At 42.2% G+C, this 12,837-nt stretch overlaps 1 pseudogene; it reads right to left on the bottom strand.

Moving 5' to 3' along the window:
- Positions 1-4,108: 4,108 nt before the first annotated feature.
- Positions 4,109-4,514, bottom strand: LOC136144690 (small ribosomal subunit protein eS25 pseudogene; annotated as a pseudogene).
- Between the last annotated feature and the right edge of the window lie 8,323 nt (positions 4,515-12,837).

The raw sequence follows: 12,837 nt of genomic DNA, 5'->3' as shown, positions 1-12,837 counted from the left end.
TCCCCAGCCTTAAGCACATCCTTGCTACATAAAAGATGGCATTCGGTGAAGTTGGGAATCACTGAGGAAATGTCCATGTTCCCTTTGGGTTTCCTAGATAGGTCAATGTATGAAGATGTTAGTAATTAAGTTAAGGAGGATTTGAAGGGTGGGTTTTGTTTTGTTTTGTTGTTGTTGGGTTTTTTTTGTCTTTCTCTTCCCTTTTGTTACAATGTCTCAATAAGAAATTACAGGGATCCTCTGTAGGCATTCCCAGACTTGAAGCTGTAATTATAGTTTTAGAAGGGAAACTCTCACACCAAAAAACTGAACTGATGAAAGCTGCAACTAGAAAATGTTTCTTAAGTAGGAAAATTATTTTCTCAGGATGGGGGGTTGATTAATGCCACTAACGCTCATGGGGCTGTGCAGTCATTAGTCATTGGATAACGGGAGAGGACAGCCTTCAACCCTGATCTGCTTGCTCCAGGTTCATGGAACGAAACAGGATAACTTAATGCACTTATGTGGTTCTACTTAACTGAGCCTTTAATCACCAAGTGCCTGGTGCTTTTGCTGAACTGTCTCCTGCAAGCCTTTTCTCCCAGGCTGGATAGTAAGCTTGCGTGGGCAGAGGTACCAGGACTTGCATTGCTTTTGTGTCCCTTGCTAATAATTAGCAAGGCACTGCCATCTATCAATGTGTGCTTCCCTCTGTGTCCATCTATCCATCCAGTAGCTGTTCATCCATCAATTGCTTTAACCTGTCACTCTATTTAGTTAATCATTTCAATGGCATCTGCTATTTGCTAAGCATTGAAGATAGCATGTTGAAAAAGATTTGGGAAGCTCTTAGTAGAGCATTTTATTTTGTGTGTGTGCTCAGTCACGTCCAACTCTTTGTGAACCTATGGACTATAGACCACCAGGCTCCTCTGTCCATGGGATTTCCCAGGCAAGAATACTGGAGTGGGTTGCCATTTCCTGCTCCAGGGAATCTTCCCGACCCAGGGATCAACACAGTCTCTTGAGTCTCCTGTATTCGCAAGCAGATTCTTTACCCTCTGAGCCATCTGGGAATCCCTTAGTAGAGCACAGCAGGTTCCAAACTTTCTTGTTTGTGTATAGGAAAATATACGTATGTTTGAACAGGCATCTTCAATACATGTGTTTTTATTTCTATTACATATAAGTATATAAGTTAAGAATAAGTTAGTTTTACTTCTTATTAATGATACAAAGATTTCATTCTCACCAAAATAATAATAATAATAATGAATTTTTAGTTAGAGGAATGTGATTGAACATATTTTCTTGCTTTTCAAATGCTGCTTCCCGAAGCAACAGACAAAGGATTAATCTCAAAAATATACAGGCAAGTGGGCACCCTTGTCTTGTTCCTGATTTCAGGGGAAATGCTTTCAATATTTCACCATTGAGGGTAATGCTTGCTGTGGGTTTGTCATATATAGTTTTTATTATGTTGAAGTATGTTCCTTCTATTCCTGCTTTCTGGAGAGTTTTAATCATAAATGGATGTTGAATTTTGTCAAAGGCTTTTTCTGCATCTATTGAGATAATCATATGGTTTTTATCTTTCAATTTGTTAATGTGATGTATTACATTGATTGATTTGCGGATATTAAAGAATCCTTGCATTCCTGGGATAAAGCCCACTTGGTCATGATGTATGATCTTTTTAATATGTTGTTGGATTCTGTTTGCTAGAATTTTGTTAAGGATTTTTGCATCTATGTTCATCAGTGATATTGGCCTGTAGTTTTCTTTTTTTTGTGGCATCTTTGTCTGGTTTTGGAATTGGGGTGATGTGGCCTCATACAATGAATTTGGAAGTTTACCTTCTTCTGAAATTTTCTGGAAAAGTTTGAGTACGATAGGTGCTAGCTCTTCTCTAAATTTTTGGTAGAATTCAGCTGTAAAGCCATCTGGTCCTGGGCTTTTGTTTCCTGGAAGTTTAACAAGTGATGCTGGGAAAACTGGTCAACCACTTGTAAAAGAATGAAACTAGAACACTTTCTAACACCATACACAAAAATAAACTCAAAATGGATTAAAGATCTAAATGTAAGACCAGAAACTATAAAACTCCTAGAGAAGAACATAGGCAAAACACTCTCCGACATAAATCACAGCAGGATCCTCTATGACCCACCTCCCAGAATATTGGAAATAAAAGCAAAAATAAACAAATGGGACCTAATGAAACTTAAAAGCTTTTGCACAACAAAGGAAACTATAAGCAAGGTGAAAAGACAGCCCTCAGATTGGGAGAAAATAATAGCAAATGAAGCAACAGACAAAGGATTAATCTCAAAAATATACAAGCAACTCCTGCAGCTCAATTCCAGAAAAATAAACAACCCAATCAAAGAATGGGCCAAAGAACTAAACAGACATTTCTCCAGAGGAGACATACAGATGGCTAACAGACACATGAAAAGATGCTCAACATCACTCATTATCAGAGAAATGCAAATCAAAACAACAATGAGGTACCATTACATGCCAGTCAGGATGGCTACTATCCAAAGGTCTACAAACAATAAATGCTGGAGAGGGTGTGGAGAAAAGGGAACCCTCTTACACTGTTGGTGGGAATGCAAACTAGTACAGCCACTATGGAGAATAGTGTGGAGAGTCCTTAAAAAACTGGAAATAGAACTGCCATATGACCCAGCAATCCCACTCCTGGGCATACACACCAAGGAAACCAGATCTGAAAGAGACACGTGTACCCCCAATGTTCATCACAGCACTCTTCATAATAGCCAGGACATGGAAGCAACCTAGATGCCCATTAGCAGACGAATGGATAATAAAGCTGTGGTACATATACACAATGGAATACCACTCAGCCATTAAAAAGAATACATTTGAATCAGTTCTAATGAGATGGATGAAACTGGAGCCCATTATACAGAGTGAAGTAAGCCAGGAAGATAAACACCAATATAGTATACTAACGCATATATATGGAATTTAGAAAGATGGTAAAGATAACCCTATATGAAAGACAGAAATAGAGACACAGATGTATAGAACAGACTTTTGGACTCTATGGGAGAAGGCGAGGGTGGGATGATCTGAGAGAATCGCATTAGTGTGAAACAGATCGCCAGTCCAGGTTGGTTGCATGAGACATGTGCTCAGGGCTGGTACACTGGGATGACCCAGAGGGATGGGATGGGGAGAGAGGTGGGAGGGTGGTTCAGGATGGGGAATACATGTAAATCCATGGCTGATTCATGTCAATGTATGGCAAAAACCACTACAATATTGTAAAGTAATTAGCCTCCAACTAATAAAAATAAATGAAAATAAATAAATAAATAAATAAGATGCTGCTTCCATTTTGTAACATGGCACATATTGGTTTTAAGTCCAAAGATTTCAGTACTTGGTTTCAATGACCCTTACAACTAACCAAGATAGCTCCTGAAGACTCATTAGTCCAATCAAAGGACTACAATGTTTTCCACGCTGGCTACATTATGATATTCATTTTCAATTCTGCCTCCAATTTTGCAAAGATTTTTGAGATAGTAAAATTTGACTAGTAAAATTTCATCTTTCCTGATCAACCAGTGATTCCTGCAGCAAACTAACCAGAAGATGTTTCTATTAATATCATCATTTTATATTTGAGGGCAAAAATTGATTTAAAAATCCATGCGGCTCAGCAGTAAAGAATCCATCTGCAGTGCAGGAGACCCAGGTTAGATTCCTGGATCAGGAAGATCCTTTTCTGGAGAAGGAAATGGCAACCTGCTTTAGTATTCTTGCCTCGGAAATCCTATGGATAGAGGAGCCTGGCAGGCTACGGTCCATGGGGTTGCAAAGAATCTGACACAATTTAGTGACTAAACCACCACCACCACCAAACCTCTTTATATTTAAGATTTTTAAAAAGATTATGAAATATTGTTTATAAGCTTAAGCACACAGATAAGGGTTTTTTAAAATAAGTTTCACACTTTATACGCAGAGGCCAAAAAATTCAAGTTCTGATGGTATTGTCTCTAAACACCATTTTCAAAATATTTCCCCCAAAGCATGAGTTCCTTTGAAAATGGGAGTTATTTTCTCAAACATTGTTAAATATTTCCCCTTTTTATTTAATAAAGTTTTATTTTTCAAAATGTACAGCTGGTGGGACCTGTTCATGCACGTCCACCCTTGGTGATTCTGGTGTAAATTACTTAAGCTCCGTGCTTTGAAACTAGTTTAATAAACTGTTTACTAAGGAGTTCCTGAAGGGCTGCCCTAGCCAGAGAACCACGGATCTTCAGTCTCTCAGAGACGACAACTGGAGTTATAAGCTTATAGCTGGGAACCTCTTTACAGAGTTTGTAATACGTTGCTTTGTCAAACAAGACTAGATTATTGAGCTTGTCCAGAACTCTGCCTTTGGACCATTTCTTCATTTTGGCCTTTGCCCCAGATTTGCTTACTGGATCTCTGTCTTTCTTAACTGACTTTCCAGCATCTTTCTTCTTGTCGTCCTTGGGCAGCATAGTGAAGCTGGGATAGGATCTGCAACCAATGCCACCTCACTAAGATGCTGGACAATAAGGCAAATTTCCCCCTTTTAATCAAAGGGTAGACTGAACAGCTTTTGGTTTTTATTTTTTAATATTGGGTGAGCAGTATGCTGCTGACAGACACGTTATCCCAGGAACATCAGTAAACACAGCACACTTGCTTTTCGTAAAGGAAAAACACAAAACTCCTCTTTTGCTTTTGACTGTTCATGATTTGCCATCAGATGACTGGTGAACCACCATGCCACTGTCACACTATGAAATATTGGAGAGATCTCATTCTAGTTTAATATAATCTATAGAGCCACTTAAGGAAATCAAACCAGTCGATCCTAAAGGAAATTAATCCTGAATATTCATTGGAAGGACTGATGCTGAAGCTGGAGCTCCAATACTTTGGCCACCAGATACAAAGAGCCTACTCATTGGAAAAGACCCTGATGTGTGGAAACATTTAAGGCAGAAAAAAAGAGGGTGACATAGGATGAGATGGCTGGATGGCATCACTGATTCAATGGACATGAACTTGGGCAAACTCCAGGAGATGGTGAGGGACAAAGAGGCCTAGCATGCTGCAGTTCACAGGGTCACAAAGAGTTAGATATAACTCAGTGACTACAGAACAATAGAGTCACTTACCTGGGGACATATTCATAGTAAAAGGTCCCAGGATGCTAAAAGTGAAAAAATCACCAATCTACTTTGGCAACTCCCGTTTTCCAGATATAAACATATAAATAGAAGTTCTAATTTCTCCTTTGGCCTCCAGTAGGTACTGTGTACATTACCTGAGGTATATACCTTCTACTTGGGGAAACCTTAGTCTAGTGGGTAAAGCAACTCAGGATCAATACCCATGGAGACAGTGATGACAACACATGGGACAAAGGCCAATGTTGTTTCCAGAGTCTCAGCCAACCTCATGGGGAAATCTGGGGTCAGGACAGACCATCAGAGCTACCCCAAGTGGAGGCCATGGAGCCAGGCCTCTACGCTCCTACTTCACAACACTTGCAACGACCAGTCACTGGGAATGAGTTGCCCCCTCAGGGAGGGGGAATGGGTTTGAGCAGCTCTCTTCAGCTGAGGGTAATGCCTGGGAAGGAACCCAGCTGTGAGCCATCAGCAGACAACATCAGCACCCGCTGGAGGAATGAATGCATTGGTCCCAAAGGGAGATGAGGCAACACCCCAGAGCACTCACCATATACACTCAACCTCCAATTCAAGTTGCAGTGTGAATACCAGCAGGTGTTTCTACTCTCTGGTGAAAGGAATTCCATAAACACAGCCCTTTAAGAAAGTTAATAGGTTAAGTTGGTAGGACTCTTTTTCCCTGCTGCTGCTGCTGCTAAGTTGCTTCAGTCATGTCCGACTCTGTGCGACCCCATAGATGGCAGCCCACCAGGCTCCCCGTCCCTGGGATTCTCCAGGCAAGAACACTGGAGTAGGTTGCCATTTCCTTCTCCAATGCATGAAACTGAAAAGTGAAAGTGAAGTCGCTCAGTCATGTCCGACTCTTAGCGACCCCGTGGACTGCAGCCCACCAGGCTCCTCCATCCATGGGATTTTCCAGGCAAGAGTACTGAAGTGGGGTGCCATTGCCTTCTCTGCTTTTCCCCAATCAAAAATACGACATTAACACTTGATGGATGACTTCCCTGGTGGCTCAGTGGGTAAAAGTCTGCCTGACAATGTAAAAGACATGGTTTTGATCCTTGGTCCGGGGAGAGTCCACATGACGCAGAGCAACCAAGCCTGTGTACCACAACTACTGAGCCTGAGCTCTAGAGCCCGCAAGCCACAACTACTAAGCCCACATGCTACAACTACTGAAGCCTGCACGCCCAAAGCCAGTGCTCCACAAGAGAAGTCACCATAATGAGAAGCCTGCACACTGCAAAGAAGAGTAGCCCCCACTCACCGCAACTAGAGAAGACCCAGCACAGCCAAAAATAAATAATTTATGAAAAAAAAATACTTGATGGAAGATTTCTCCTAAATGGGCTTTAGCTAAAAGTCATAGACCTTGGGCAGCTTACACAGACTGACAAGCATGCTCATTATCTTGACACTCGGGCTTTCCAGAGTCCCTGCTATCCTCTTTGTCAATTAACTACTGGGATAAAATTTATCCTGGATTAAAAAAAAATTGCAGTGTAAACAGACAGACGCTCACAAGAGAGGTATGTGATAGTTGGATCTGCTTCCTATAACCAAAACCTAAAAATATGTTGAATCAGGAAAGGGTATTGCCACTTTGGTTCCCAGAATCTTTGAGTTGGAAGGCACCTTGGAGGTTCTGGAACTCACCCTCCTCATTTCACAAATGAGGAAACTAAAGTCAATTCCCTCGTGTAGTCAACTCACTTTCCCAGGGTCACAGACACGTTCTGTGACTCTGGTAGCACCAGATTCAAAAGTTTGCTCTTTTGACTCATAATTCATCGCATGACTCCAGCCCTGCATTTATTTGGCAGGCATCTGTGGCTGGCAGCATATTATGCAAAAGTCATATAATCTATATTTATGATGTCTTAAATAATTCTGAAAAAGTACTCTCAAGAGTCTCTTAGTTGTCAAGATTTTCACATATACATTTCCAATTAGCATAATTGATTAAACTATAAATGTCTCTATAAAATTACACATACTCTTTTGTTATCCAAGTGTATTTAAGCCCCTGACAACAGAGAGATCAGAAATTTATGCAACCCAACATTTGTTCAGTTCCAAGGAAGATAACTAGTTCTAATAAAAGCTTCATCTGGGTAATCCATTTATGTTCATTAGTACATCATAATCTCATAGCTATAGCTTCTGAACATTATCTCATTTAATCTTCCCAGAAAGTGTGACATGTCAGTTCAGTTGCTCAGTCGTGTCCTACTCTTTCCAACCTAGACTACAGCACACCAGGCTTCCCTGTCCATCACCAACTCCCGGAGCTTGCTCAAACTCATGTCCATCACGTCAGTGATGCCATCCAACCATCTCATCCACTGTCGTCCCCTTCTCCTCCCACCTTCAATCTTTTCCAGCATCAGGGTCTTTTCACATGAGTCAGTTCTTCTCATCAGGTGGCCAAAGTACTGGAGTTTCAGCTTCAGTATCAGTCCTTCCAATGAATATTCAGGACTGATTTTCTTCAAGGTGGACTGGTTGGATCTCCTTGCAGTCCAAGGGACTCTGAAGAGTCTTCTCCAACACCACAGTTCAAAAGCATCAATTCTTCCATGCTCAGCTTTCTTTATAGTCCAACTCTCATATCCACACATGACTCCTGGAAAACCATAGCTTTGACCAGATGGAACTTTGTTGATAAAGTAATATCTCTGCTTTTTAATATGCTGTCTAGGTTGGTCATAGCTTTTCTTCCAAGGAGCAAGTGTCTTTTAATTTAATGGCTGCAGTCACCATCTGCAGTGATTTTGGAGCCCCCCAAAACAAAATCTCTCACTGTTTCCATTGTTTCCCCATCTATTTGCCATGAAGTGATGGGACTGGATGCTATGATCTTAGTTTTCTGAATGTTGAGCTTTAAGCCAACTTTTTCACTCTCCTTTTTCACTTTCATCAAGAGGCTCTTTAGTTCTTTACTTTCTGCCATAAGGGTGGTGTTATCTGCCTATGTGAAGTTATTGATATTTCTCCCGGCAATCTTGATTCAAGCTTGTGCTTCATCCAGCAAGGTATTTCACATGATATACTCTGCATATAAGTTAAATAAGCAGGGTGACAATATACAGCCTTGATGTAACTCCTTTCCCAATCTGGAACCAGTCTGTTGTCCCATGTCCAGTTCTAACTGTTGCTTCTTGACCTGCATACAGATTTCTCAGGAGGCAGGTCAGGCGGTCTGGTATTCCCACCTCTTTCAGAATTTTCCACAGTTTATTGACAGTTTGTCACAGTTTGTTGACAGTGTGACAAGAGCAGAGAGCAAATGATTAGCTCCAATTCAAAGATGAAATGACATATCAAACAAAAAGAAGTGGCTCACTGAGAGACATACATCCAGTAAATCGTGGAGTCAAAGAAAAGTTCAGGTTTATTGTTGTTCAGTTGCTCAGTCGTGTCCGACTCTGCAACCCCATGAACGGCAGCATGCCCCACTTCCCTGTCCTTCACTCTCTCCCAGAGTTTGCTTAAACTCATGCCCATTGAATCAGTGATGCCATCCAACCATCTCATCCTCTGTCGCCCCCTTCTCCTCCTGCCCTCAATCTTTCCTGGCATCAGGGTCTTTTCCAATGAGCCAGCTCTTTATCAGCCTCATAATCCAGTATGGTAAATATACCCTAAGGTGACAATCCCCTCCCCCTTGAGTTATTGTACAATCTCCTCCCTATGACTTGCTTAAAACATGGCAAAGAGGATGGGATGTGATGATCTTTTATTTATTTTTGGCTGCACTGGGTTTTCCTTGTGGCACACAGTCTTCATTGCTATGTGGGCTTTCTCTAGTTGTGGCAAGCAGGGGCTACTCTCAAGTTGCGATGCACAGGCTCCTCATGAGAGCACAGGCTCTAGGGTACGGGCTCAGTAAATGTGACCCATGGGCTTAGTTGCCCCGAGGCATATGGGATCTTAGTTCCTGGACCAGGGATCAAACCCATGTCCCTCTGCATTGGTAGGCGGATTCTTAACCACTGGGCCACCAGGGAAGTCCCATAACTATCTTTATTTAAATTTTATTTTATTGAAATACACTTGATCTACCATGTTGTGTTAATTTCTGCTGTGAGCACTCACTTGTGAGCCAGTTCCTTATTCAGAAGTCCTTCATGTACATCATCTCCTGGCTGGAGGCCTGGGTTGGTATTGAGTCCAGTGTGGTCTTGGCAGCTCACACTCAGGATGAAAAGGAATTGGAATAGACATGTGTCTTGGACAAAGATAGTAATACGTCCTCCAAGGGTTGGAGCCATCACAAGCTGTCCCCTGATGGTGTTATCTGGTTTGCAGCCCCACAGTCTTTTGAATTGTAGCCCTCATAATCATCCTGACAATTGGAAGGGCCCCAGGCCGCTTGAGGCCTGTTTCGTTGTTGCAGCTGACTTCACCCACTAATAGAGATGTGGAACAGAGCAAACTGCCGAGATTCTTGCTTGTGACCTTCTTTATAAATGTTAATATCACTTCTTCTTTTTTTGGCTGTACCACACAGCTTATGAGATCTTAGTTCCCCAGTGTTTAAACCCATATCCTCAGCAGTGAGAGCACAGAGTCCTAACTACTGGATCACCAGGGAATTTCCCTGAATGTTAATATATCATTTCTTCTATAACTTCAGCAGGAGAGCAATCAGTTAGCCCACATTCTTGGGAGGGATCACTCTGTGTGTATGTGCTTGTGTGTGTTAGTCGCCCATCTGTGTCCGACTTCATGACTGCATGGATTGTAGCCCACCAGGCTCCTCTGTCCATGGAATTTTCCAGGCAAGAATGCTGGAGTGGGTTGCCATTCCCTTCTCCAGAGGATCATCCTGACCCAGGGACTGAACCTGCATCTCCTGCATTGCAGGCGGATTCTTTACCATCTGAGTCACCATTACCTAATTCTTTTATTACAAAAGTATGAGGCTCCACCCTAGTAGATAAACTCCCTGATGTACAAATGTCTTTCTTCCTATAGCCTAAGATTTTTAAAATCAGTGATTGTTTTGCTCCGAATATTTGTGTACCCCCCAAATCCATAAGTTGAATGCCTAATGCCCAACGTGACAGAGCAGGCCAGTGTATCAGGAGGCAGGCCCTTGGGAGGTGACTAGGTCATAAGGGCAGATCCCTGATGGCTGGGATTAGTGCTCTTATCAAAGAGAAGTCAGAGGACTCCCTCGTCCCTTCCACCATGTAAAGATATAACAAGAAGTCTGCAACCGTCTACAACAATGCTGGAACCCTGATCGTGGACTTCCAACTACCAGAACTATAAGAAATAAATGTCTGTTGTTTAAAAGTGACTCAGAGGGACTGCCCTGGCTGTCCAGTGGTTGAGACTTTGCCTTCCAATGCAGGGGTTGTGGGTTCAATACCATTTGGTGAGCTCAGATCCCACATGCTTTGTGGCCAAAAACCAAAATGTAGAACAGAAGCAATATTGTAACAAATTCAACAGACTTTAAAAATGGTCCACATTAAAAAAAAAAAAAACTTTTTAAAAATAGTGACCCAGATAGTTTGTTATAGCTGCCCAAATGATAGGCTAAGAAATGTAATTTCTAAAACTTTGAGATTGGATGGAATTTTTCATTCTTCTGTATTTTTAGGACTATAACTCTTAGAAGATACTTGATATTACATCCAATTGAGTTCTTGATGTTTTATGTGGATTCATCAAGCTTGTACCCTCAATGCACAGGGTCCTTCTTTTTTTTTTCATTTATTTTTATTAGTTGGAGGCTAATTACTTTACAATATTGTAGTGGTTTTTACCATACATTGACATGAATCAGCCATGGATTTACATGTGTTCCCCACCCGATCCCCACTCCTGCCTCCCTCTCCATCCCATCCCTCTGGGTCTTCCCAGTGCACCAGCCCTGAGCACTTGTCTCATGCATCCAACCTGGGCTGGTGATCTGTCTTACCCTTGATAGCATACTTGTTTCAATGCTGTTCTCTCAGAACATCTCAATGCACAGGGTCCTTCTTATATATATCTTGTGCCAAAAAAAAAAATGCTTTCAAATCCATGACTTCCATACCCAGATACGTCACAAACTGCCCAAAAAAAGTCTTGAAAGATGACGGCCAGAGAAAAATGACACATTACTTACATGTCTATTTTTCTCTTCTCAGGTTCTTTAAGATATGTATGATAGTTAAAAGCAAAAATGATAACATTGTTGGTGGGATTTTCAGAATATGTACTATGAAATACATACAACAACTACAAAATAAACCTGTTGCTGTTGTTGTTCAGTCATAGGGGTAAAAGACAACGCTCCAGCTCGGCTCTGCCCAGGCCCCCACATCCACCCTCTTTGGACACTCTAAGCTTCAAAAGTCTCACCACACCTCCAAGAAGGCATAAGCCACTGGCCTCAGCATGAAAGACACTGGTGCCCTTAATCAGAAATCAGAGGCAGAAATCAGATTGCCAACAGGCTTACTGCTCCCAACATCCAAACCCCTGGGCTTCTGTAACTTAGCTCATCCCCCAGTTCTTAACTGGGAAGAGAAACACCCCTAAAGGCTAGCCTTTGGAAGAGGGAGAGGGCAGACTCAGTCCAAGAAGCATGCTGTAGATAGAGCAGCCTCTAAAAGTCTCGGGCCAGAGCCAAAATGCCATCAGCTCAATAGCTGAGCCACCTGGCAGTTCTAATGCATGTCATCAAGGTTTATCCACAAGGTCTCAATAGAACTTCACAGACATGGAGTTTTCCAAGCACAAAGTTTTCTTTTAAACACTCTCACTCCATCCCCTGCAATTCCAAATGCTGTCCTGGTCTCTCTGCATCCCTTTGAGTTTCCAGAAGAAAAGATCCCAAAGCTCCTGCGTAAGGGCTTCTGCAGAGCACCATGCTGTGTTTTGCCCAAAAGAAGCGAGCTGCCCCGAGAATGTTCCTGACCTTTAAAGGGCTCCCTTTCAACGCTCTGCCTCTTCTAGGTGGCACAGCAGTAAAGAACTCGCCTGCCAGTGCAGGAGACTCAGGAGACGTGGGTTCGATCATGGGTCATGAAGATCCCCTGGAGTAGGAAGTCAACCCACTCCAGTATTCTTGCTGGAATAACCCCATGAACAGAGGAGCCTGGTGAGCTACAGTCTGTGGGGTTGCAAAGAGCTGGACACGACTGAGCATCTGAGCACACATGCATGGTTTCAATGCTCTCCCAGGCTGAGTCCAACCAGAACTGTTCATTTTAACGTCTCCCACCAGAAAACCCGAGCAAGAACCTTCCCAGCAACAGATCCCGCTTCCCTGCATCCTCAGAGAGCAGCTTCCTGCCAACCCCTCCCAGAGTCATCACAATAAAACCACAAGCATTCCTTCATCATAATAGTAACATTAATACAGCTTCCATCTGTCAAGCATCTCATTGCCAATCAAGACAGTTTTTATTATCCTCGTGGTAATGCTAATAATGGCTAACAATTAGAAAATACTTATTTTGTGCCAGGTCCTACACTAAGTCCTTTTAATGCATTATTTCATTCTCTCCTCACATTAAGCCTGTGAGCAGAAAATATTATTCCCATTTCCCAGAACTTGAGACTCAAAGAGGATCATCATTACAGTCAGGATGGAGAGTAGCCTGCCATGGAAACTATTTCTGTCTCACTCCAAAGA

The sequence above is a fragment of the Muntiacus reevesi genome, chromosome 12, assembly GCF_963930625.1.
Source record: "Muntiacus reevesi chromosome 12, mMunRee1.1, whole genome shotgun sequence".
Lineage (NCBI taxonomy): Eukaryota > Metazoa > Chordata > Mammalia > Artiodactyla > Cervidae > Muntiacus > Muntiacus reevesi.
This window is presented reverse-complemented; position numbering and strand designations above follow the sequence as displayed.